This window comes from Protomyctophum parallelum (assembly GCF_964188405.1).
Source record: "Protomyctophum parallelum genome assembly, chromosome: 15".
Classification (NCBI taxonomy): domain Eukaryota; kingdom Metazoa; phylum Chordata; class Actinopteri; order Myctophiformes; family Myctophidae; genus Protomyctophum; species Protomyctophum parallelum.
The window spans coordinates 42,102,306-42,113,922 of NC_139710.1; positions in this window are offsets into that span (position 1 = coordinate 42,102,306).

An 11,617-nucleotide genomic window follows, 5' to 3' on the forward strand; every position below is an offset into this window, starting at 1 on the left:
CTTTCTGTCAGTAGGGCTTGACATTGAATAGAACCAGAGGAAAACGCCCCATGCTGCTATGCACAACTGCCAAGGCAGCAACCATTAGCCCCATTTTACATTTACTGTACATTTTAGGGCACTTGGGTGTGCTGTGCCCAAGGACAGGTCACAGGACATGTTCCTTTCCATATAGACACAAACTGGCTGCTGTAGGGATCAAACCTCTCTGTTCTACAGTAGCAAGCAGTAAGACACTACACTGCCAATGTAACAAAGATACTGTACTCCTTGCATAGAGTGTGTCTGCACACTGTGAGATACAGATGTTTTTTTGAAAACATACATTGCTGTGGTTAGATTAATCCAATACCTCTGGTAACACCACAGCCCTTCTTCAATACGTGTAGATACAGCTGTGTCCATTCACAGTATACTGTGACAGGTCATTAGTCTGATCATCACCTATGTAACATGGAATGAGTCGATAGGATCACACTGCATGAATTAACCTAACGGATGGGTTCAGTGGGGTTGTTTGGGTGGGTGTACATTTCTTGGTAACATTTAGGGTACACCCTGCATTAATCTACATTTATTATGTATACCGATTACAGATTAAGATTGCAGTTATCCCCCCCCCCCCCCCCCCCCCCCAAGCTTTACGGCGGTGTGGTTTCACACGGATAAAATGCTTACAAAGGGTAATGAGAGGCTATGGTAAGTTGAGGATACAGACATCTGTCAAAGTGACACAACACAGCAAGTAATGAATAGGCACCATTGTACACCAAAGCCTTGGAGAAGATAACTTCATCATGAAGCATGCTCTCATCCTGTGGAGAGGGAATAATGGTTCCTATTGATAGACTTTATTTATAGTCGCAGGAATGAAAGTCGATGAGGAGTGGGAAAAGAAAACCTTTAGGCCATGGATAGTGAATTAAAGGTCTCTTGACCTGAGCCAATAGATGCGAGGTCCTTTTACAATGAATGTGATCTTTATCTACGATTATAAATGGAAAATATATAACCCTTAAAAATAACATTTAGGGGAGCACTGAACTGGAAGTAATGCATGGGCTAGACGAAGGCTGTGCAGTTTTCCAATTTCTGCAGGCTCAGGAGATATAGTAGAGGGAATCGGAAGGTTCCAGATTTTAATCCCTGGCGCTTCCTGGTTTAGTGTCAAAGTGTCCTTGAGCAAGACACTTAACCCCTAACTGGTCCTGATGAGCAGGTTAGGTGTCTTGCACCTTGTAAAGCACATTGGATAAAGTTGCTATAGAAATGTACCATTTCTATGCATAGTTGCATACTGTGTGCTGCATTGTGTAATGTGCATAAATAGTAATTGAATGCATCATGAAATGCTTGAGCTTATATCTGGGGGAGAGAGGAGAGTTTGAATGAATCTGCGGTTTGTCAGAGCTGTGTGCAGCTGTCTGAGGTGTTGATGGAATACCTACTTTATGGGAATTTGTCTGTTTTTACAAGAAATTTACAGTCTGTTCCCCAGACATTCACACAAACCAACATATGCTGCTTTTCAACGAAACAACCAATTAAGTGTCAGCTGAGTTAACATCCTAATCTCCTCTCTCCAATAATACATGTATTAATGTCACTCCACACAATTATGTTCCATGCCTGGAAAAATTAACACTGAAGTGAGAAGGGGGGAAAGTTTGCCATGGTACCCTCACTACACGCAACTTGTGACAGCTGGGAAACATGACTGGCAATTGAACCCTCTCACTTAAGAGCTCATAGCAAAACTAAGCCATATGTTGAGTGACAGGTGGTAAGTGTGTGTGTGTGTGTGTGTGTGTGTGTGTGTGTGTGTGTGTGTGTGTGTGTGTGTGTGTGTGTGTGTGTGTGTGTGTGTGTGTGTGTGTGTGTGTGTGTATGTGTGTGTGTGTGTGTGTGTGTGTGTGTGTGTGTGTGTGTGTGTGTGTGTGTGTGTGTGTGTGTGTGTGTGTGCGCGCGCGCGCGTGCATGCCTGTGTGTGTCAGATCTACAGTAACATGCTCTATATATTTCAGAATGAAAAAACAAAAACAAAAAACATCTGCCTCTATGTTCCAACACCCCCTCCACACACACACACACACGCGCACACGCACGCACACACAATCACCGGCACACACACACACAAGCACCGACACACACACACACACACACACACACACAGATGCTCTCACTCGTTGGAAGACAGACTCAACTCTGTAAAAGATGAGCTTGGACGCTGGCCATTCTAAACGAAGCGTCTAATTTTCTTGATATGGTGCTTTACCCCTGCAGGGCCTAACGTGTAACCTAGCTAGCAGGTCAGCTTTCTGCCTGCTCCCAGGAGGAGGTTGTGTGGCGAGTGAGAAGCCCATCAGGATCCCGCAGAGGGGCCAACAGATCTCCTGCATTGGGCAAGATTCCAGCCCCCAGCACGCACATCGGCCCATCTTCCTACCCTGGGGCCTTCTCACTGATGGCTTGGACTGGCATTTCGCTTTGCCATGATGCTTTCATTAAGCCGGTTTATTCCCTGTTTTCCACTGCTGGGCATCTCTCCCATCTGCATTCACTCACAGTGATCAGAGGTTCTACAGAAGATGGAAGCTGCGTTTCGAGGAGGATGCGTGGTGGGTTCATTAAATATCCCATTGCTCTCTACATGATCACCCATGGTTGTGCAGTTAGGGTGTCTGCCTTGAGTTGCTGCACCAGGCTGGTTGTGGCTCATGAATTGGATGTGGATGTTCTTATGACTCTATTACTGACACATTCACCTGTCTTATCTTTGGACAATCCAGAGAATAAGGGGAATTAAACCCAAAATAATCAGTAATAGCAAATCAACTACATTTATAACAATTGGAATTGTTAAGGTGAAAAATAAACAAAGCCTATCAGCTGCAATTCACCCTTTGCAAAGTCCCGCCGCTCGTGGTTGTGCACCTCTTCGTATCTATTGGTTGCCGTTTTGTGGTTGGACAAAAATTGTAATCTAACCACTACCATTGAAATAACGTGTTTTTCAGTTGCTTCATATTGATATTATGTGCATTCAATTGTTATTTTAAACTTGGTGTCAGTAAAATGGAACATCACAGGTGCAGCATGTTTTTAGTTTTTTCCAAAAATGATGTTTTAGCAAATTCAACATAAACAAGGTGGAACAAGGCAGAAAACAAGGCAGAAAGAGCCTGCTGGTTAGTCAGTCAGGAACCAATCAGAAGGCTGACTAATGGTGAATTCCAAAACTGGTCAGTCTCTTTCTCCCCCCCCCCCCCTCCACTACTTTATTCCCATACTGTACATGTTTTTCCCTTTTAAAATTTTCTTATATGATGATTTCCTGTTTTTCGTACTGTAGAAGTATATATTTGTATGTCTTTAAATGTTCTGCTGATGAATTGAAAATGGAGGACCCTGATGTAAACAAGTCACATTCTCACCTAATACTTCGGTAGACTCGATGCGAATGGGCGGAGAAGTTGGGATTCTTGCATATTTAATTTGCTGCGGTTTACCTTCACACTGGCTGTGTCAAGCGCAGCAAGGAAACGCAGCAGGGAATTTTATCAATGTGTTCAATTCATAAAATACACAGTGAAAGCTATGGTGTTAAAAATTATACTTTGAGTAATAGTTAGGACTAAATAGACATGCACACTGTCGTCAGGGACTTACTGTGTGTGTGTGTGTGTGTGTGTGTGTGTGTGTGTGTGTGTGTGTGTGTGTGTGTGTGTGTGTGTGTGTGTGTGTGTGTGTGTGTGTGTGTGTGTGTGTGTGTGTGTATGTGTGTGTGTGTGTGTGTGTGTGTGTGTGTGTGTGTGTGTGTGTGTGCCAGCCACTGTTCTTTTGGGCAAATGAACAAGACACAGCGGAGACGGGAGCGCAAAATGATCCGAAGTTTATAATACTATAACCTACTCCCAGAGTCCCATTGATGATCCGATCACTATAGCCTACAATTATTATGCATATGCCATGTTAGCTATACAGTTTATAGATCATTCTGAGCTAAACATGTGTTTTAATTTTTAAGTATTTATATTTAAACAAGATGAAGAAAGTCTCCACTCTCCACTCGGATCCCCACACAGTGACATCCCTCCATGTTTACGCACGACAGACAAAATATTCTGTACACTGCAGTGTTTTTTATGTGTTTCCTTAAGCAATAGATTAATGTGCTCGTCCTCATATTTCGATGAGGGCTTAATTCGGTCTCCTTATTTGACCACGTCACATGGTAACCTAACGGGACATCTTTCCACTGCGTAAAATGAATATCCCATCTCCGTCTCCAACTGTGTTTAGCTCCTTATCCGCCACATGATAGTTTGCTTAATTTATTTTATTTGCTACGGATTGCATTCCCACCTGCACCGAATTGAAATCAAGTGCGATTGGAAGCGAAGCGAAACCCAAGTTTTTGGGCAGAGTAGAATGCGGTTCTTTGATGCGCATTAGGATTCGAATGAAGCTTCACACCTGCCAAACGAAGCGCACTTTCTGACAATGTGCAGCAGGATTCGTTTTAATCGCAGTAAAGCTTTCTGGTGTGAATGTCACATTAGTGCTTTTCATGGTTTAATCCTCATAGCAGTTTTTGTATTGACTTTGGCTTTCATTTGAAATGTACCCATTATACATACTGTGAATAACATTTTCAATCAATCAATCAATCAATGATTGATTAGTGATTAATAGTCTTAGTCTATAAGCTGTCCAGTAGGCTACTTAAGAGTTTATTCGGTGGGAGGAGGGGAGCAGTGCTGTGATTTATTTGAATTTAATTTGCTAGCAATATTTTATTTATTATTTATTAATGCACATGTTGCACTAGTATGAGTGCAACACGTTTTAAATGTTTAAGATCCACATTCGGCATGCAAGAGAAAAAGATTCTTGACCAGAAAGCAGCAGTGCTGTAATGAATGTACATAAGGCATACCACCGTCAAGGCCCATTTCATCACTGTACATTACATAAGCTGTTTTTGACAAAAGTGATGTCCAGGGGATGGAAAATCTAGCTGCAGCAAGAGACAGAGGTTGTGTACAGTGTTGCCCACAAAACTACGTCCCCATAAACATCCTCGCATCTGGCTTGTGTTCCCATCATAAGCTGGGCTCAAATTGAATTACAGAGTTAACATTCTCTAAGCGATGTTGAAGGCCCCATGATGGAGTGCTATGTGCATAGCCCTGATTAGGGATTATGCATAGATGTGGCAAATGCCACCAAGCCATTGAGAAACAGCCCAGCATCATGAGATCAAAACCACAACAGTTCTCAGGAATCCAGGCTCTGTTGGTTCTGGTTATGGCAGAAAGGAGACTATACATACACATAATGTATTGAAAAAATCTCTGCTGACACAACTGTAAACGTACATGTACTGTAACTAAATGGGCAGAGCATGACACTGCCAGGGTTTGATACCCATTTCCCTCAGATTTGATTTCCCAGCCGCACAGTACAGTATATAACATTATAGGACCTTTAAAAACTGAATTTACTGTACAAACTTTCACAAAGCGCTTTAACAGACAGCAAAAGCAGGATACTCAGAGTAATACAGTAACATAATATAAAAAGATATACAAAATTACTATATATATATATCGCTGCTTCAATGAGTCCCCAACTCACACATTTAGAGGAGGCAAAAGAAGAAAGGGGAAGAGGAGGAAGACAAATGAGAAATAATGAAGGGTCTTATCAGCAGAACTGTCTGGATCAAAACCTTAGAATTAAACCTTGAAGCCATGTGTTTGTAATCCACTCAGCACAATGCCTGAGTAGGTACAGTATAAGTTATTAATTCTGAATGACCCGGGTCTTGAACTCACACCCTTTTCAAGCAATGGCATTGTATTATCATGTTGAGCTATACCATTACCTGCCATGTGAGAAACCATACAGGAGATGGCTTCACTAAGACTTGCTCCTGCACTAGGTTACAGTACATGAGGATAGAATTCAAATTCAAATTCAAATGTACAACTCTACATCTACGATAACTAAATCAATTAGATAGATTTATAGATAATCAGATGAATTTATTTTCATGGAGAGTACAGTACGTAGTCGTACAGTAAAACATGCTCTGTGGGCTAATCTTTTTAGATAATTCAAAAATCTATGCATAGGAGGACAGATTTCCTGGCAGAAGAAAGAAGAAGTCGAAGAAAGTAGGCTAAATGTAAATAATAATAATGAAAGGTGAAAATCTTCACAGTAAAGTATACCTGCCCACCAGCGTGGTGCATCCGGCTTTCAGCCGTATTCCTATAGGCAGGGGCGTAGCAGCTGACCATTTGGTTTTGGTTGCCCTACTCGTAGATATTTGTGCTGCCCCCTCCCGACGAGAGCGCTGCATTTCTTCATTCAGAATTTCAGATCGTCTATTTTTGCCGTTTGCAAGGACGCACACACGGCTGTTCCTTATTACGTGGCGGAGCCGCAGAGCAAATTGTTATTATGTCGGTCGGCTTGGCCATTTTTGGCACATTTTGTTGCCCCCCTCGGCGTGTTGCCCTACTTGCAGTGCGTATTGCACGTATACGTAGCGACGGCACTGCCTACAGGTTTGGGACTTCTCAGCAGGTGCTGACGGCATTGGGCAGTAGGAGTGGGACGGAGGCACTGCGTCCTCCCATGGTGGGCGCTCCTCAATGGCATAAAACAGTAGGATACAACAGTAGGCTATCAGTATATCAAAACACAGAAAAGTGTGTGGGGGGAATTAATTGGCATAATGACTAAACTGGGGAGAAAATGCGGTAATTATTGGATACTCTAAATTTGAAAAGATATACAGTACATACCAGTAACACGCCTGAGGGCGAGAAGCGACCGAGGTCGCGTGCACGCATCTGCCCGGGTGACAGCAGACTGCTGGGCGAGCGCTGGCACTTTGGCATGGGGGGGGGGGGGGGGGGGGCAGATAAACATATGGAATGAATTCTGTACTGGCCATATACGGAGCGTGTCTTGAGTCAAACAGGGAGCTAATGGAGAGAATCCAGGATGGTCACCTGTTAACACCAGTAGCGTAGCTCATGCATTCTGAAGTAGTTGGAGTTGAGAGAGTGACTTTTGCTTTATGCCGGAAAGGAGTGGGTTATAGTAGTCAAGTGTTGAGAAAATGAGAGCATGAATGACTTTTACCAGAATGAGAGAGAGCATGCGGGCTTAATTCTGGAGATCATTCTTATAACTTAAGAAAGCAGGACTGGAAAACTTTTCTAACCACTTACACCACCAGCATCTTGTATTGTGTAGAAATATTTTTCAGAAAATAGCAGTTCTACAAGCTCACAGTTGTGACCTTATAGATCAGCTATTTTAGTGAGTTTGATATCTGCTATTTAGATAGCCACAGGGCAAAAATCTAAATGACAAAGATGCTTTCCCTGTTTTAATGACTTAAGTCAAATAGTACTTTGACAAAAAAAACAGTCAAGTTTAGACATTTGCGTAATATTTGAACAAAATATATTTAAAAAAAGTGCCAATCGGCACAGGTATCCACCAGGGCAGGTCAGGTTGTGGCCTCATGGTGGCGCTATATAACAGGCTGTTGAGGAAGATTTGGGCCGGAGGTTCGTGTTGGAGGGATGCAGGTACAATGTTTTTCCATGTGTGCATACATAAGTTGTATACAGATCGATGCAGTTATAGCTAAAAACAGGAATTGGCCTGTTATAGCGCCACCGTGAGGCTGATTTTGAGGAAATAATTGTGGCATGTGGTCCTCGGCCTAGTGAAAATGTGCGTGTATAATTTAACGGAAATTGCACACTGTGTTTGTGATTTGTGGCCTTTTTTCGAAATGGACGAATCGTGTGAGCTTTGGAAGCCAATCTTAGCCAATCAGGATGGAAGATGGGAAATGGTGGCGCTCCGTGTTGATCACATGACTATGGAGATAGTGTATACCGATTTGCGTGAAATTTGGATAAAATCTGAAGGAGTAATAATAGAAAATGTGTTTTACATATGTCGGCCTCCTGGTGGCGCTATAAAGAGCAGATGTGAAAAATTCCAGGCAAAGGTTTTTCCTTGGCCTCTAGGGAGTTGGCATACAAAGTTATCCACAGATCCGTGCAGTTAGAGGTAAAAACACTTTTCGGCCAGTTATAGCGCCACCTTGAGTCTGAGTTGAAATTGTTCATGTGGCATTTCGTCCTCGGCCTAGTGGGAATGTGTGTGCACAATTTCACGGAAATCACGCGATGTGTTCATGATTTGCAGCATTTTGTTTGAAACTGAGCACTCCTGTGAACTTTGGAAGCCAATCTTAACCAATCAGGATGGAGTGTGAGAAATCTGAAAGACCGGTTTCGTTGAATGGCTCTAGAGAGACTGTGTACCAATTTGCGTGATGTTTGGACAAAATCTGTAGGTGTACTGTGCAAAAACTTGTTTTGCACAAAGCGGCCTCCTGGTGGCGCTATAACAGGCCGTTCTGGAAAGTTTGGGGCAGAGGTTCATCGTTGGCATCCAGGGAGTGTGTGTGCAAAATGTGGCATCGACAGGGTTAACGGTGGCCGAGATTAGCTGCTCACGGACACACGGACGGACGGACGGACGGACACACGGACGGACGGACGGACGGACGGACACACGGACGGACCAGGGGGGCAGTCAGCCAGATATTTCGTGAAGCCTCATTTGAAATCGGTAGTTCATATAATGGCCTGTTGTGGCGCTGGACCGGACCCAAAAAGCCCCATAGCTCCATAGAGGCCCATGTATTTTGGCCCAACTTCACCTAGACTGTATTACCTTAATAAACATGGTCATGAATACTTTCTTCTTCCAGTCACTAGTTTAAAGTCTCATTTCTAATGTCATAATATTCTTTTTGGAAAATTATGGTCCCATTAATAAAAAAAATGACCATAAAGAAAAAAAAACATCGCGTATGTTCTGAGGGGCGTGGCTACCATTACAGTCTATGATCGGGATTCCCCTCCCACTCGAGTCAAAATAAAAACCAACGGAGAAGAAGGGGGGAAGTCCCGCCTCGTTGTCTGGGCAGCCAATGACCAGCTGGTATACAAAACGGAGCCAGCCAATGGCCAGCTGGTACCAAAGATGGCGACTTACATCAGGAATTAGCATATTATTACAGGCTTCATTTTACGTTCATGTTAGACCCGGGGAACGCTTTGTCCATATTTTTTACAGTCTATGGGACGGACGGAGTGCAAAACATACTCTCCCCACATGCCTTCGGCCTGGTGGAGACAATAATGTGTTTCTTGGTTAGACCACAGCATGTTTAAATATAGATGTAAACATGTTTGTTGCTAAGGAGCTATTCATAATTAAAAAAGGATATGTCAAACTATATTGAGTTGGAATAGTATCAAGACTGCACATAATTGATTTAATATAAAGTACAGTAAAACAGGTGCAGTACTTAGTTTAGACATTACTTGGTTTAGACTAGTCATTGGTTAGACCAGTCATTAGTCCTACAACTACAACCTATCTCAAACCCTCACCCTAACCCTAACCTCCCACGGGGCAGCACACCTAAACCTAACCTTAACCCATGTCTAACCAATGGCTAGTGTAAACTAAAGTATGCACCCCCAGTAAAACAGCTTAAAATGCCACTACAGTATGAATGCCCCTGTCTGCGTAGGGTCAGGGTGAATTGTTGCCTTTAAAAAAACATCTCACACATCTTCTGAGAGGCATCAGTAAATTAGCGCGGTGGAGGGGGGCTTTGGGTGATGTCCAAATCTTATTACCTTGAACACAATTGTGGGGTTTCTAAAATATAATTATAGAAGACGGATATACTTGCTTTTTTAACTGCCTTTTGATAGCTCTTCATTGTGTCTTTCCAGATGTCATAAAATACATCATGTAAACCCGTTTGAGGGAATTGCTCTGTACACGGCTTCTTGGAAATCATGCTCTGAATGAGTGCATTCCATAATGTAATGTTTCATAATCGAATATCATCTCAACCATAAAAGAGAGGGATGCAGCCAGAAACGTTTCCAAGTTTTCAACATCCGAGTACACTGATACTATGCAGCTGTATAGCCATCATAAAAGTCTCCCTAGTTGCCCATGCCCGCACTTTGCTGGACTGTTTATTTTCTTCCCTTTCCATTGTCCATTGTTTAGTATACAGTATTTCTATATGTTATTAATTGTTAGCATGCAGCATGCAGTGAACAAGAATTTCTCATTTGGGACAATAAAGTCTGAAACCTCAACTTGTTATGCTGTAGGAGATAACTGTAAATCATTTGAAATCATTCACTCGTCATCAGCATTTGACCCCCCCTCTCCCTACTGTTCATTGTAATACACTAACAACTTTACAGCATTTAACCAGATGCAGTGGTTGCTACGGTAATGGTGCTGCAAAAAATATAAATAATACAGTATGAGTATACTGTACGTTGGAGGTCTCCTATGACAGTGGTTCTCAACCTTTTCCGACCGCGACCCCCCAAAATAATTTAATCATTTGAACTGGGGTCACCCAAAATATTCATATTTTAACTGGGGACCCCTGAACTAATCATATCCCCCAATCATTTAGTTTGACTTTGAATATTGTGAAAATAGTCAAACTAAAAGATGTGAGATGTTGTGAGCTTGTAAAAGAAAATTAAAAAAAATCATATGGGGAACCCCCTGTGGGTCCCGACCCACAGGTTGGGAACCCCTGTTCTATGAGGCCTATACTGTGCACAGCACAAAACAGATTACATCAATAATGATATTAGCATGCAAATGGGGGGGAATAGGGGGCAATATTTATTTTGGATTAGATGGCTGACACTGCCTGTATAACCCTTATCACACATCCACATGATATACTGTGGCAGCATGGGTACATGCCCATGGGCAACTTGGAGAAGAGCTGCACTTGTTTAGTCACAGAAGTCATTAAAATGTGAGGGGTTATTGGTAGCATCCTAAAATAGATTCAGGTGGCAGGCATCAGTCTGACACAGCAGAATTCATTACACTGGAAAAAGAACATTGTGTGTGATCTACACCAACACACGCACACACACACATGCGCAAACACACGCGCATGCGCGCACGCACACACACACACACACACACACACACACACACACACACATACACACACGGTGAGTCATATTGACTAAGCAGCAGCACACATTTTCAATTACTTCTTGAAAAGACAGTGAAATATTACCATGAACCATGTCACCCCATTTTCTGTGGCCACAATGTACTACTACTGTATAACTTTTAGACTCAAGCTTTTTAAATTAAAACAAGTGACTGATACTCTGGAGAGGCAATATCAGCTATGGACTATGCATGAACTCACACAGAGGTGCTAATAAAGTCCCCAGCTTCCCCTGGGGGAACATATACCCATCTATCCAAAAAAATGGAGAATGTTCTATCAAAGTGAATCCAATTTCAGGGTCATCTGGGAGCCTCGGCTGACTAAGCTGCATACCGTGTACTGTTGTACTCACAGTGTTGTGGATTCAAATCCAGCTTTTGTCCTTTGTTGCATGTCTTCCCCCCTACTCTCCTCTCCTCCCCTCCCCTCTTCCTCCCTCCTCTTCCCCTCTAATCCATCCTGTCTCCTCTCACTGTGTGA